Below are 6,734 nucleotides of genomic sequence, written 5' to 3' on the forward strand. Positions count from 1 at the left end.
GACACAGTTTTGAGGGCATTAGCCTGCTGTGGCCCCCTTTTCGTGGCAAAACAATAAAGCTATTCTTTTCCTTTTTTTTTTTAATTAATTAATTAATTTATTTTTGGCTGTGTTGGGTCTTCGTTTGTGTGCCAGGGCTCCCCCTAGTTGCGGCGAGCGGGGGCCACTCTTCATCGCGGTGCGCAGACCTCTCACTGTCGTGGCCTCTCCCGTTGCGGAGCACAGGCTCCAGACGCGCAGGCTCAGCAATTGTGGCTCACGGGCCCAGTTGCTCTGCGGCATGTGGGATCCTCCCAGACCAGGACTCGAACCCGTGTCTCCTGCATTGGCAGGCAGATTCTCAACCACTGCGCCACCAGGGAAGCTCTCCTTTTTTTTTTTTTAACATCTTTATTGGAGTATAATTGCTTTACAATGGTGTGTTAGTTGCTGCTGTATAACAAAGTGAATCAGCTATACGTATACATGTATCCCCATATCTCCTCCCTCTTGTGTCTCCCTCCCACTCTCCCTATCCCACCCCTCTAGGTGGTCACAAAGCACCGAGCTGATCTCCCTTTGCTATGCGGCTGCTTCCCACTAGCTATTTTATATTTGGTAGCGTATATATGTCCATGCCACTCTCTCACTTCGTCCCAGCTTACCCTTCCCCCTCCCCGTGTCTTCAAGTCCATTCTCTACGTCTGCGTCTTTATTCCTGTCCTGCCCCTAGGTTCTTCAGAACCTTTTTTTTTTTTAGATTCCATATATATGTGTTAGCATACAGTATTTGTTTTTCTCTTTTTGACTTACTTCACTCTGTATGACAGACTCTAGGTGCATCTACCTCACTACAAATAACTCAATTTCATTTCTTTTTATGGCTGAGTAATATTGCATTGTATATATGTGCCACATCTTCTTTATTCATTCATCTGTCGATGGACACTTAGGTTGCTTCCATGTCCTGGCTATTGTAAATAGTGCTGCAATGAATATTGTGGTACATGACTCTTTTTGAATTATGGTTTTCTCATGGTATATGCCCAGTAGTGGGATTGCTGGGTTGTATGGTAGTTCTATTTTTAGTTTTTTAAGGAACTGTTCTCCATAGTGGCTGTATCAATTTACATTCTCACCAACAAGCTATTCTTTTCTACTTCACCCAAAACTCTGTTTCTGCGATTCAATTCGGTACCAGGGTACAGAGACTGAATTTTGGCTACCTTACCACTTAGGAAATTTTGAGGGTTTTAGAAACTGTGCTAGAAACCGGAATGAAGACCAAATATATATTTCTCATTATAAATTGTAATATCACACTTAGGATAATGTATTTAAGGTTCATCCATGTTGTAGCATGTGTCAGAATTTCCTTCCTTTTTAAGGCTGGATAGTATTCCATTTTATGTATATGCCACATTTGGTTATCTATCTATCCCTTGATGGACACTTGGGTTGCTTCCACCTTTTGGCTACAGTGAATAATGCTGCTTTGAACAGGGGTGTGCAAACATCTCTTTGAGACCCTGCTTTCAATACTTTTGTGTGTACAGGGGGTTATTTTTAGAACATATAAATCAGAGCAGATCTCCATTCCCCCACCCGCCTCCCCAGCTCATAACCCTCATATTGTCAGCTCCCAGCTGCCTGGCCTGTATTACCCTGTGTGACCTGCCTGTCACCACCTGACCTCGCCCTTCTGCTCCAGACAATAATCATCATTTATTATCTCTCACAGTTTCAGGTGAGGCTTGGCAGGGTGGCTGTGTCTCTGGATCTCTCCTGAGGCTGCTGTCAGATGTTGGCCAGGCCTTCTCCTGAAGGCTTGACTGGAGCCAGGGGCTCCCTCATGGCAAGTTGATGCTGGCTGTTGGCTGGGGGTCCAGCTCTTCCCTATACTCCTCAGCACTGCTTGGGCATCCTCATGACATGGCAGCTGGCTCCCCCAGAGAGAGTGATCCAGGAGAGAAAGGCAGGAACCACAATCCCCTTTACGACCCAGCCAAAGAAGTCACACATCATCACCTCTGCCACATTTCACCAAAGACTAGCCTGATTTTCTGTGGAGGAGACTGCACAGGGGTGTGACGCAGTATGTTGCAAGCAGCTCTTTTGCCCCTTTTCCATTTCTTCATCCCTGTTTTCTTCAGACCTTAATCAGAAAGATGAGATCACTAGGCAACATTTAACCCAGCTCCTGATTTTTGCTTTACTGGATGTACACAATGCCTAGCCTAATGTGTTCGTTCCTGGATTAAAAGGAGTAAGAATGAAGAATTACGTAGTTAAAGAATGACTGACTATCTCTATCTTACCCTTGCTACATCTGCAAGGCAGACCACATGGGCAAGAGAACATCCAGGGCTTCCCTGGTGGCGCAGTGGTTGGGAGTCTGCCTGCTAATGCAGGGGACACGGGTTCGAGCCCTGGTCTGGGAAGATCCCACGTGCCGCGGAGTGGCTGGGCCCGTGAGCCACGGCTGCTGAGCCTGCGCGTCTGGAGCCTGTGCCCCGCAACGGGAGGGGCCGCGATGGTGAGAGGCCCGCGCACCGCGATGAAGAGCGGTCCCCGCACCGCGATGAAGAGTGGCCCCCGCTTGCCGCAACTGGAGAAAGCCCTCGCACGAACCGAAGACCCAACACAGCCAAAAATAAATAAATAAAAAAAATAAAAAAAAAAAAAAAAAAAAAAGAGAGAGAACATCCAATTCTAGGGGGACCATGTGAGCAAGACAGCATCCAAAGGAAGATCAGGAGAAGTCAGCAGGTCTGCACGCAATGGAAAAATGACGATGAATCTGACCTCTTACATTAATGATTAACTGAGGTCGTTTCCCCTTTTTCCCTTTAAAAGTTGTCATGGCTGAGCAGAATCTTTGGACTTGGTCTCCAGACAAGAGTTCACCTTCTCCCCAGATTGCTGGCTTTTCAGAATAAAGCACCTTTTCTTTCTATCGACACTTGGTCCTCAATTATTGACTTTTGAGCAGTGAGCAGCCAAACCTGAGTTCAGTAAAAATGTGAGGGGCCATCTTGGAGGCTGGCAGCCTCCCCAGGCAGCCTCTAGCCTCCTGCTCTTCACAACACTCAGCACCTGCACTCAGATGTGTTTTGCTGCTATTGATGGAAGCTCCATGGGATCAGGGCTCCTCTGCTCTCCCAGTGACAATCTACCTCTTGGTTGGGCTCATGGTGGGTGTTTAGGAGATATTTATTAAGTAAATTAATGATTGAATGAATGAATTGTGGCCCTTGGCCATATGAGAATGTGGGAGGAGAATGCCCTTGCACCTCCTCAGTGTTCAGGCCCCTCATCACCCACCCCAACCCTTCGCATGGTCAGCTCTACCCAGGCAGGCTGCTTCTCAGCCCACAGACACACTGCGTTCCTCCTACCTCTGGCCTGTGCTTGCCGCTTTATTCAGCTCATCTAGTTAGGCTCTAAGTGCATTTACAGAGCACCTGCTGTAAGTCTGGCACTGTGACCAAAGTAGACATGGCCCTGCCTTTAGGAACTGACACTCTAGTAGGGAGATGGGTAGCCGGAAGTGCCTGGGGGGACAGGATGGGGAGCCTGTGGTGGTGCCCTGTGGTGAGGTGTTCCCATGGCCTGGTCCACAGAGGTCTGATCAGGATCTTGGATTTGTGCCAGTTGTAACCATGGAACACGATGTTCTTATTATGAATGAAATTGAGCAGCTCCTTAGGCATTTCCTCTTTTTCTGAATATAGGAATGTTGACTTCTTTCTTTCTGATTTCTAGGAGCTCTTTATTAATTAGGGAGATGAGTTGCTAACATGTCCCAGTTTCTTGTTTGCTTTTTGACTTTGCCTACATGTTGGAGGGGAGGGCAGCCCTGAGGAGATCAGGCAAGTGGCAAGTGCAGACACCATGTGGGACGAGCTCTCCATACCTGACTTAAACTTGTATTTACTTTCTGATCACATAAAGCATGCCAGGATTACAAAATTCTATGGAAGCAAAAGTCAGAAGTGAAAGCAGTGGGGGTGGGGGTGAGGGTCAGGGTCAGTGCATCCCGGATGTTCAGGGACAGGTGGGGAGCAACGTCAGTTCGCACCAGTAAGTCCACACAGGGCCATCTGTTTCCCTCTGCATGTGAGACCCAGTGTTCAGCAGATTGGGGAGGGTCCCCAGGAGGCCCGCCCTCCCACCCTAGATGGCCCAACTTCCTGAGTGCTCACTTTCGATCCGAATCGTGCAGTGGCAGTGGGGCAGTGCGCAAGGAGGGAGACACTGCACACACCCCCCACCCCATCTGGGGAGGAGAGTGCCCAGGGCCCACCCATTGACCCTTTGAGCGTCTGCCTGCCACTCACACGGTGGGGATCCCGTGCCCTAGCTTGCCTGGCATGCACATCCCGAGGGGCACAGGGCCTGTCTGCCAGGGAGTGGGGTCCCTCTAGCAAATCCTGCACTTTGGAGGCCCTGTCATTGCTGAACAGGGGCAAGGTCCAGAAATCTGCTGCTCTGAGCCAGTTTCCCTATCTGTCCCTTGGTGGGAGTGGCATGGAATGCTGGCCACCCTTGGAAAGAGTCAGGCCTAGGAGCTCCCCTTCCTCACTGTGTCCCCTGTCCATCTAGATCTCACACTTATGCCACTGACATTACTCCTAGAAAGTGAAAGGAACAGAGAGAAGTAAATGCTAGGAGCCGCTGACTTTTAAAAAACACACAGCCTGAAAGTTGCCAGTTATGTTTTATTCAGGGACCTTAGTGAGGACTATAGCCCTGGAGACAGCCTCTCAGGTAGCTCTGAGGAACTGTTCTGTGAATGAAAAATGTTGCCTGCTATATCAGTAAACATAAAAGGATGTTGCAGTCATCAGCCACTACCACTGCCTCCTATGGAGAGCGCTGAGGGAACTCAGGATGCAGACAAACAGGCTGCCCCTTACCCCCCAAGCCCTCAGCCACTGCAGCCAACCCCAGCGGTGCACCATCAGGGGACTCAGGATGGGAAAGAAAAGGATACTGGCCATAGATAGGTAAGGTGCATATCAAAGGGATGATTTCGATGAGCCCAGACTCTTGCATCTTCCCATATAGAGAAAAGCACTAAATTCATCAACCTGAGATACCTGGTTTTCTTTAACAAACAGTAATCTTTTTTTTTTTTTTTTTAACATAAATTTTATTTATTTATTTATTTTTGGGCTGTTGCGCACGGGTTTTCCCTAGTTGCTGTGAGCGGGGTCTATTCATTGCGGTCCACAGGCTTCTCACTGCACTGGCTTCTTGCTGCCGAGCAGAGGCTCTAGGTGCTGGGGCTTCAGTAGTTGTGGCGTGCGGGCTCAGTAGTTGTGGCTCACGGACTCTAGAAAGCAGGCTCAGTAGTTGTGGTGCACGGGCTTAGTTGCTCCGCGGCATGTGGGATCTTCCCGGACCAGGGCTCGAACCTGTGTCCCTGCATTGGCAGGAGGATTCTTAACCACAGCGCGACCAGGGAAGTCTTACACAGTAATCTTTTGATGTTCCAACTACCTGGTCCTTGTTGCAAAACTCCTATATATCCTGGCTCCTCCCTCACCTCTTTGGAGCAGTCCCTCAGAGCTATCTGAGAGGCTACCTCCCAGGCTTTAAGTCCTCAGAAAGTCTACCAAATAAAACATAATTCTCAACTTTTAGGTTGTGCATTTTTTTCAGTTGACAGTTTCAAAGAGTTAAGGAGGAGCCAGGGTACACAAGAGTTTTTGCTTAAGAAAAAAAACACAAAGAAACCCCAAAAAACCCATGTAGTCGAACATCAAAAGATTACTAATCACAAAAACAGACATGTCAAGCTAATGATCTTAGTGCTTTTCTGTTTGGGAAGATACAAGAATCTGGGCTTATTGAAATTATTCCTTAGATATGCATCTCAACTATCTGGGGCCTGTATCCTGTTTTTCTCCATCCTGAATTCCCCTCAAGGGGGGGTTGCTGCAGTGCCTAATGGCTTAATAGTGGATAACATTTATGTTTACTGGGATGTCACAGGCAACACTTTTTGTCTGCAGAGTCATGACCCAGCATGAGGGATGCAGAGTAATGGGGGAGGGGGGGTCAGACCAGTTCCACTGGTGGGCAGGAGGCCCCCTCCAGGAGGACGGCCGTGGGACCTAGAGCAGGCTTGGACTTCCCCTAGTGCACCCCCAGGTCATGCTATACAGCCCTCCTGCCGCAGGCAGGCACTGCCCGTGTTGTCCCACGGACTGGGGTAGGACCCGGCTGGGCTTTTCCAGTAAGCCGGGCCAGACTCACTCTCAGTGTTCGGAGCGGGGATGGTTCCCGTGTGGTGACCACCACGACTCGGCCCAAGAGTTTTGGGGTTTCCATCCGACAGCTGCACCCATCCTCCAGTTCCTTCATGGGGTGGGGGGGGGTCTGCGCACGGGCACGGACCCTGGCCGCCCCGGGAGGCCAAGACTGAGCAGGTCCAAAGCAGGGAAAGGCCAAGGAGGAGAACATAGGCTATAATGGAGGTTATGCCAGCGATGGAGGTGAGGCTCGGGTGAGGGGCGGGACACAGAGCTGCGCCGCGACTTAGCTGGCGCCGGAGGGGGCGGGGCTAGAATGGGGGCGGCATTTAGAGTGATCACGGCGACGCCATCGACGCAGGCGGGGGCGGGGCCGCGTGGAAAAGGGCGGGGCTCAGGGATCTGGTGGTGACGTAGCCCAGGACAGCGGGGGCGGAACTCAGTGAGAGGCGGAGCTGAGGGTACCCCTTGCGGGCGGGAGCGAGGCTCAAGGCT

This window comes from Balaenoptera musculus, chromosome 6, assembly GCF_009873245.2.
Source record: "Balaenoptera musculus isolate JJ_BM4_2016_0621 chromosome 6, mBalMus1.pri.v3, whole genome shotgun sequence".
NCBI lineage: Eukaryota > Metazoa > Chordata > Mammalia > Artiodactyla > Balaenopteridae > Balaenoptera > Balaenoptera musculus.